This window comes from Silene latifolia, chromosome 1 (genome assembly GCF_048544455.1).
Source record: "Silene latifolia isolate original U9 population chromosome 1, ASM4854445v1, whole genome shotgun sequence".
Lineage (NCBI taxonomy): Eukaryota > Viridiplantae > Streptophyta > Magnoliopsida > Caryophyllales > Caryophyllaceae > Silene > Silene latifolia.
In genome coordinates, this window is record NC_133526.1 from 109,678,493 (window position 1) to 109,688,472 (window position 9,980).

Here is a 9,980-nt window from a genome sequence, read left to right on the forward strand (position 1 = left end):
TTTAGTGAATTTTTCCCAGAGGACAATCCTCGAATGCCACCACAGTGAGAAGTGGAGTTTCATGTCGTGCTTAAACCGGGAACTGGACCTATATCTAAGGCACCTTATAAGATGGCACCTAAGGAATTAGAAGAATTGAAAACCCAGTGATGTGACTCCTATTTACGCACATTTAGTCCCCTAACTAGCCTAGTTCCTATGCTTTTTAGTATGTATTAGGGTCGTTTCTTGTCTTTAGCCTCCTTCTATGCATATTCTATGAGGATTGGTGTCCTTTGTAGGAGAAGAGTACTAACTTGAGTAGATGGAGTGAAGTGGAGCTAAATTGATAGCATATAACGACCAAGCATCAAAGTGGAGATCAATACTAAAGGCCTAAGTCCATAAAACAAGTAATTGGGCAATGACTAAGGATCCCCACGACCCATGAAGGATCCCCACGGATTGGAAGGGAGCCATTACAAGAGGAAATTGCTTGGAACCAAATCAAGACGTACTTGTTTGGCTATGAAACTATGATAGATGAAACGGCGTCGAAAAATCAAGTGGTCAAGGCTTTTGCATCACTCCAATAGGAGTCCGGATCAGGAAATGACGTCCGTTTTACAATCCGAGCTTAAATAGACAAGCTACCCGTCGGGACGCCCGACCCCACTCCAGGTCGCCCGGATTCTCATGCAGGGAGATTTTCTCAATCATGGAGTCGTGGGGTTCCTTCTAGGACTTGCAAGGCTCTAATCCTCTTTCAAGGGGCTTAATCGTCATTTAAGCCCTTAGTTAACATAATCCTTGTACTACTATATATACCCATCTTGTATTTAGAGGAGATTAAGCTTCCTTAGATTAGATTAAGCTCTCATTAGGAGTAGATTAGAATATATTAGTCTTGAATCATTCCACAAATTGTAACTTAATCTTTCCTCAATTCTTTCTCAAACAATCATAGACTTAGCTTTGTACTTGAAGAATTCTTGGGTTTGTATTGGGGAATTGACAACTCTCCACCATTAATCAAAGGGTTTCTTCTATTGTTCTTCCATTTTCTTTGTTCAATTCAAGTTGTTTACACTTGGATCTCTTGGGTATGTATTTGAAGATTAAATGACAAGTCTTCATCTTTATTCAAGGATTCTTCTTTATTTATGTTCATCTTTACTCTCCAAGTTGGTAACATTCTTAATCCCTTTTTATTTACTTGTTAATCTCTTGCTTATTATCTTTCTTAATCATCATGTTCACTTGTGTTGTAATGTTTGACACCATTGCTAGCATAATAATCATGATGAGTAGTGAGTAGTCTCTTAGCTAGGATTAGTGGAGGACTAGGGGAGTTAATCATGGGGTAGAATTATGCTTAATGAGTTCATATGAATGCTTGTTTATTGTTTTCTCAACTTATGCACAAGTCATGTTTGATGAATTAATTGATTGACAACCTAACTTGATTCTCTTATCCATTCAACAAGACTTGTAAGATATAAACTAACCCAAGGCTTGTTAGACCATGCATATAGTTGGATAGGAAGGGACTAAGTCGACTTGTAGGTGTTGTACAGTCTTAACCGACTCGGCTCCGGGACCCAAACCTTCCTAGGACTCATTTATGTTATCTCACCATGAATAGGGAAAACCAAGTCGACTTGTAGGTGTTGTACAGTCTTGACCGACTCGGCTCCAGGACCTAAGTTTCCCCTAAGAATTGTAAGAGGTGCACTAAATTGATTCCAACAATAATAATTGCTTGCATCTATATAATTCATTTATGCTATCTTACCATGATTCTCCTATGATCCTATGACATCCTAGTGCCTTTTATCATTTGTTTACATCCTTTTATTTGTTGCTTATTTTACCTTATTGCTTTCATTAGTTTAGAATCTTCAACCCATTTCAATTGTGACAGCCCTGAGAGCAACTACAATTAGATTGAACAATTTGAGTACCCCCGTTCTTTGGGTTTGACCCCGACTTGCCTGCTATGCTAGTAGTTGGGTATAAATGTGTTTGAGAGCATACAATGACACGTTCATCAAAATGGCGCCGTTGTCGGGGACGGTGTTGTGTATTTGAATCGTTCTTTTGTCTAGTTTTAGTTGTGCTTCTTCTTGAGGAATCTTAGTTCCTTAAGGATTTTATTTCTTATACTTGTTCTATTTCATATGATCAACATGTCTACTTTCACTTTTTGGCAGTATGAAAATGAGTCATTTGATAAGTATGTTGCAAGATTTAAAGATTATATGACTTATGCTTGGCATCATGGTTTTACTCTTTCAAATTATGAAGCATGTTGTGTTTTTTATAACGACATGAACCTTGAAACCTGCAACTTAGCATTTCACTTGAGTGGTAGTAGGATGTGTGATGTGAACATTATTTGCGCACATTTAGTCCCCTAATTGAGCCTATTTTGCATACTATTATAGCATTTCATGGCCATTTTATCCGTCAAAACCTTCCTATTTGCTTTTCTATCGCATTTCATATGTTTTGTAGAAAAGGAGTTAATAAGGCGGAAATTCCCGTCTTTCGTGCATATTTGGAAGCTTATTGATGATATTAGATGGACTAGTATGAAGAGGAGGCAAGAATGATGACCAATGATGTAGGAATAAAGAGTATATAGAAGGGTCATAAGGTTTAAAAAAAGGAGGAAAAGCAAGGAAGCCATTCATGAAGAAAATTGCTCGGAACGCAAACCAAGAGTTGATCCTTTGGCTCTAAAAATATGCTAGATGGAACGGCGTCGAAAAATCAAGTGATCTAGGCTTTTGAATCACTCCAATAGAAGTCTGGATGAGGAAATAACGTCCGTTTTACAATCCGAGCTCAAGATACAGCTCAACCCGCTCGGGTTGAAGCCCAGGACGCCCATATTTCGCTCGGGACGGGCGTATTCCTGGACAGGAAACTTTCCCTTGCTACGTGAACCACAATCCGAGCGTCTTCTCCCAAATCCGCCCGGATTGCATCTCTCGAATCCGCCCGTCTTCTCCCAAATCCGCCCGGATTGCATTTTCAGAATCCGCCCGGATTCAACTGAATCCGCCCGTTTTCCCCAGCCAGAATCCGCCCGTCCCGACTCCAATACGCACGGATTCCAGTACAGCGAAATTTCGTCTTCTCCAAGCTACAAAGAAAGAAGCCCTTCCTTCGAAAAATACCGGCTCCTCCTTGCTCAATCTAAAAAGTGTAATTACTAGTTTAGCCCTTAGTTAACCCTAATGCATCCACCTAATTTCCACTATAAATACCCCATTTGTAATAATCAAATTATCAAGTTTTCATTAGGTTAAATCAATCCTTCCTTAGATTAGATTAGTAGTAGATTAGAATAGATTATCATTTAATCTTTCCACAAATTATACATTAATCTTTCCTTTAATCATTGTTCAAGTTTATTATTGAGTAATTCAAGTTTATTATTGGGTAATTAGAAGATTATTGGGTTTATTGGGAGATTGACAACCTTCCATCAATCATCATGTTCTTCTATTATTCTTTGCATTATTATTTTGGAATCTCCATAGGTATAATTCTCTTAATCCTTGTTTTAATTATTGTTAATCTTTCTTACTTGTTCATCATGTTTGGCTTTCTTAGTATGATTGACAACCTTATTAACATGTTAAACTTGATCATGAGTGAGTAGTTACTTAGCTAGGATTAATGGGTAATTAGGGGAAACCAACATGGGGAATGATTCATGCTTAAATTAATATGCTTTCATGGTTTATTTGCTTGCTTGTTTTGATCTCAACTCATGCACATGTTATGTTTGATGAAATGCTAAGCCTATGAATCCTTGCATTTACTACCATCTCTTATCTTTTCAATGAGACTTGTAAGACATAAACCAACTCGAGTCTCATTAGACCATGCATGTTGTTGAGTAGGGAAGATTAAGTCGACTTGTAGGTGTTGTACAATCTAATCGATTCGGCTCCGGGACCCAAACTTTCCTAGGATTGTAAGATATAACCCAACTTAATCCATCACAACAATAATTGCTTGTTTATAATTTGAGAACATGTTTGTATGATCAATTCCCATGATTCCTCTATGACCCCATGATATCCTAGCATTTTTTAATCAATTGTTTACATCTTTCCTTTTCTTGCTTGTTTATTGCCTTTATTAGATTGGAATCATCAACCCATTATAATTGTGACAACCCCAAGCATAACCATAATTAGATTGAATAATTTGAGTAACCACCGCCCCATGGATCGACCTCGACTTACCACTAGCTAGTTGTATGTTGAGTATTATAAATGTGTTTGATTGGATAAGTGACGACATCACCCACATCAAAATGGCGCCGTTGCCGGGGACGGTGTTGTTTATTTGAATTGTTCTTTTGTCTAGTTTTAGTTGTGCTTCTTCTTGAGGAATTTTGGTTCCTTGGGAATTTATTTCTTGTACTTGTTCTTTTTCACATGCTCAACATGTCTACATTCACTTTTTGGCAATATGAAAATGAATCATTTGATAAATATGTTGCAAGATTTGAAGATTATATGACTCATGCTTGGCATCATGGTTTTACTATTTCAAATTATGAAGCATGCTGTGTTGTTTATAATGGCATGAACTTTGAAACCCGCAACTTGGCATTTCACTTGAGTGGTGGTAGGATATGTGAGATGAGTTGTGAGGAATTTTGGGAATTTGTTGAGTTCATGACCACCCATTGTCTTAAGCAAACTATACATGACATCTTTGAGAATGCCAAGGAAGGTATGGAAGTGATAAAAGCCACATTTCAAAAATTCATTGAGGAAAACTATGATGAAAATGAGATTTGTTAGGATGAGAAACCTTCCTATAACCTTGAGTCAACCCACTTTGTCCACAAAATTACCCCACCTTGGGAAGATGGAGTGCTAGATGAGGAGAGTGATGATGAGGAGGAGTACATTCTTGATTGTGAAACTAATGCTTGGATGCCGTCATCCTACTCTTCTTGTGTTTCAATGAAATCAACCTCCATGGAATTTGATGTTAATGGGCAAAGTGAGAGTGATATGGATGAGAGCTTGAGTGAAAACTCACCCTAAGGATGACATATTTAAGGGAGACAATTGTGTTGAACTTGGTGAGAGTTGTTACGACAACCCCTTTGATAGTGGACCTTGTTGGGATGAGGAGTATGATGAGGACATTTGGGAACCTCAAATAGACACCCTTGAAATCACCTTAAATGATAACGAGAGTACTTGCATTGAATGTGGTGATTTTGACTATTTGGAGGATGAGTTGAGTGAATTGCCAACCGACTACCCATTTCATGTTCCTTCCATCCATCATTTTTCTTATGATTTTTGTCATAATACTCTTGACATGCTTATTCGGTCTTTTACTTGGGCATTTTTCAATTACATAATCTTGTGTTGCTATGCATGCCTATTCATGTCCCACTCCCAAGAATTTGACCGACTTCTACGTGCTTTGAGTGCTAGTGATGATTTTCCATGAAATTGTTTATTGATAATCCTTGGTTTGATGGAGTTCCTTCATAACCATTAATTTTTATATATGCATTTAGTGTAGTTTTGCATTCATTCATTTGATAAATTTCATGAGAGATGAAAGGGAAGGATCTCATATTTTGATTAAGCTTTTTGAAGGAAATTCATAAAAATGAGAAGATGAAAAATGTAAAGAAATGAAGAAAATGGAAAATTTGGGCTTATGAGTAAGTGTGTTATCAAGACTTATTCATGCTTACTTGAGGACCATTCACAAACCTTTGATCAACTATTGAGAGCATTGAGCTCCATGGATAATGGAATATGAATGAGTTTGGTGGAGTCCTCCCTCAAACCACCATTTGTAAGATATCCTATCTTTTATCTTTGCATTACATTTACACTTGCATTTAGTTATATACATATACATTAGCTTGCATTTGTATCATATTTCATATTGCATTTGCATTAGTTAGTTTATATAGTATAGTTTGCATTGTAATATATCTCACATAACTCATATAGGTAGTTGCATATAGATTAGAATTCATGCATAATCACTAATGGCCAAACCTATTCATTTCTACACTAAAAATAGTGTTTAAATCGGTTTGGAGAGGTTTGATCATAAGTGACTTAAGCATCTATCATGCATCATATAGTATAGTTTAGATTGCATTCATTTATTATATATGTCATATAGAATTGCATTTAGTTAGAGCATGCATTCATTCATATCATATCATTGCATTTGTACTTCAATTTCCATAAAATCAAAATTCCAAAAACATGTATTTCCTTTTTATTCCTACTCCTACATGTACATTGAGGACAATGTCCAAAATAAAGTGGGGGATGGGAATTTATATTCCAAAAAATGATAAAAATTGAAATTTTTTGAAAAAATCCCAAAAATATGTCTTTTAATTTCATAAAAACAAAACCCATAAAAATTTGAAAAATTTAAAAATCCAAAACCAAGTTCATTTCCTTTTTAGTGTAGTCTTGTATATATTGTTTTGTATATATTATGTTTGTTCATCCTTGTTCACATTGATCGACTACGCCACATCCGAGACATGAGGATATTGAAGACCGCATGGTATGATCTTTCCAATCTCCTTTTTCCTCTCTATGTTAATGACTATGTGGCTTTATTTTGATTAATGCGGTAAAAACAATGTGAATTTAGGATTGCATTTAGTTTATTTGGCATATTAGTTGGTAGAATCATATGCATTAGGATGTTTATATGTTAGTTGCATCATGGCATGTAGTTGCATGTTAGAAAAATTTTGCGAAACCGTCTACTTGGGAAGCTTGACAAGTGTATATAGGCCCTAGTAGATGCGTTTTCTTCTTAAGACTTTGCTTGTTAGAATACTTGTAAAACACCCTAGGATGTGTCATACTAGTATCCTTTGACCCATGGATTAAGGCCTAGTCAAGAGTACCTTGTGGTGTGATAACTCCTTGGCTACCGTTTATTCCAAGGTGACCCTTGAAACCATGCATCCATCATTCATCCATGTTCTACCATACATTTTGTCATCAAAAAGGGAATGGGCACAAAAAAGAAATCAATTTGAGTTCAATGAAATGAAAAATGAAAGAAAGTTTGCAAAATTGCGTCAAATGAAAAGAGGAGCAAAAATAGACTCCTAAAAGCTTCAAATATAAGGCACCCTCACTACATATGGGGTGACTTTGAAAATGTTCAAAAGAAAATGCAAAAAGTTGAAAGTTATCAAGTGTTGAAATACCAAAAATCAAAAAGAAATGGCAAAGAAAGTGTTCTCAAATGTCAAATACCACAAGAAATTGGGGGGAAAAACAAAAACAAAAGCAAACTCCCAAAGTGAAACTCAAATATCTATTGATCCCTTTATCCATCGTATCCATTTTTGTGCATGGTAGAGAGGGGACGACCCTTCTTCTTGTCTAGGCAAGAGGGGGAATTCCGCGATCCTCCAGTGTTTCTAACACCATAGGGAGTCTACTCTTGACAAAAGCATTTAACGATTGAGGACAAAGGTACCCTAGCTTGACACATTTTGGAGGTGATTTATTGGTATCCTTCTAGGCTTAGTAGTTTGAATAAATTGTATCTATGAAGGAGTGTATACCCTTGAATTGCTTCCCTTGTAGATAATTTCCGCCACTTAGATGAGGAAAGTGGCTATTCTTTTGTAGATGCATCCATTACTTGATTTTGTGTGCTTAATGATTGGATGTGTCGCCATTTTGGCAAGACCCACCTTGCCTTGCAAGAAGGCATCCTACCTCATGGTTGTCTTGTTGTGAGTTGAAGGGGCGGAATGAGACCCGCTAATTGTCTCATATCGGTTATGTTATTAGGTTAGTTTAAATAAAGGTCTAGTTTTAGTCACCTTTTTACTCGGGACGAGTAAACGTTCGGTTTGGGGATATTTGATGTGAACATTATTTGCGCACATTTAGTCCCCTAATTGAGCCTATTTTGCATACTATTATAACATTTCATGGCCATTTTATCCGTCAAAACCTTCATATTTGCTTTTCTATCGCATTTCATATGTTTTGTAGAAAAGGAGTTAATAAGGCGGAAATTCCCGTCTTTCGTGCATATTTGGAAGCTTATTGATGATATTAGATGGACTAGTATGAAGAGGAGGCAAGAATAATGACCAATAATGTAGGAATAAAGAGTATATAGAAGGGTCATAAGGTTTAAAGCAAGGAGGAAAAGCAAGAAAGCCATTCATGAAGAAAATTGCTCGGAACGCAAACCAAGAGTCGATCCTTTGGCTCTTAAAATATGCTAGATGGAACGGCGTCGAAAAATCAAGTGATCTAGGCTTTTGAATCACTCCAATAGGAGTCTGGATGAGGAAATAACGTCCGTTTTACAATCCGAGCTCAAGATACAGCTCAACCCGCTCGGGTCAAATTCAACCCGCTCGGGTTGAAGCCCAGGACGCCCATATTTCGCTCGGGACGGGCGTATTCCTGGACAGGAAACTTTCCCTTGCTACGTGAACCACAATCCGAGCGTCTTCTCCCAAATCCGCCCGGATTGCATCTCCCGAATCCGCCCGTCTTCTCCCAAATCCGCCCGGATTGCATTTTCAGAATCCGCCCGGATTCAACTGAATCCGCCCGTTTTCCCTAGCCAGAATCCGCCCGTCCCGACTCCAATACGCACGGATTCCAGTACAGCGAAATTTCGTCTTCTCCAAGCTACAAAGAAAGAAGCCCTTCCTTCGAAAAATACCGGCTCCTCCTTGCTCAATCTAAAAAGTGTAATTACTAGTTTAGCCCTTAGTTAACCCTAATGCATCCACCTAATTTCCACTATAAATACCCCATTTGTAATAATCAAATTATCAAGTTTTCATTAGGTTAAATCAATCCTTCCTTAGATTAGATTAGTAGTAGATTAGAATAGATTATCATTTAATCTTTCCACAAATTATACATTAATCTTTCCTTTAATCATTGTTCAAGTTGATTATTGAGTAATTCAAGTTTATTATTGGGTAATTAGAAGATTATTGGGTTTATTGGGAGATTGACAACCTTCCATCAATCATCAAGTTCTTCTATTATTCTTTGCATTATTATTTTGGAATCTCCATAGGTATAATTCTCTTAATCCTTGTTTTAATTATTGTTAATCTTTCTTACTTGTTCATCATGTTTGGCTTTGTTAGTATGATTGACAACCTTATTAACATGTTAAACTTGATCATGAGTGAGTAGTTACTTAGCTAGGATTAATGGGTAATTAGGGGAAATCAACATGGGGAATGATTCATGCTTAAATTAATATGCTTTCATGGTTTATTTGCTTGCTTGTTTTGATCTCAACTCATGCACATGTTATGTTTGATGAAATGCTAAGCCTATGAATCCTTGCATTTACTACCATCTCTTATCTTTTCAATGAGACTTGTAAGACATAAACCAACTCGAGTCTCATTAGACCATGCATGTTGTTGAGTAGAGAAGATTAAGTCGACTTGTAGGTGTTGTACAATCTAATCGATTTGGCTCTGGGACCCAAACTTTCCTAGGATTGTAAGATATAACCCAACTCAATCCATCACAACAATAATTGCTTGTTTATAATTTGAGAACATGTTTGTATGATCAATTCCCATGATTCCCCTATGACCCCATGATATCCTAGCATTTTTTAATCAATTGTTTACATCTTTCCTTTTGTTGCTTGTTTATTGCCTTTATTAGATTAGAATCATCACCCCATTATAATTGTGACAACCCCAAGCAAAACCATAATTAGATTGAATAATTTGAGTAACCACCGTCCCATGGATCGACCTCGACTTACCACTAGCTAGTTGTATGTTGAGTATTATAAATATGTTTGATTGGATGAGTGACGACATCACCCACATCAATGTGTGAGATGAGTTGTAAGGAATTTTTGGGAATTTGTTGAGTTCATGGCCACCGAATGTCTTAAGAAAATTGTACATGACATCTTTGAAAGTGCCAAGGAAGGTA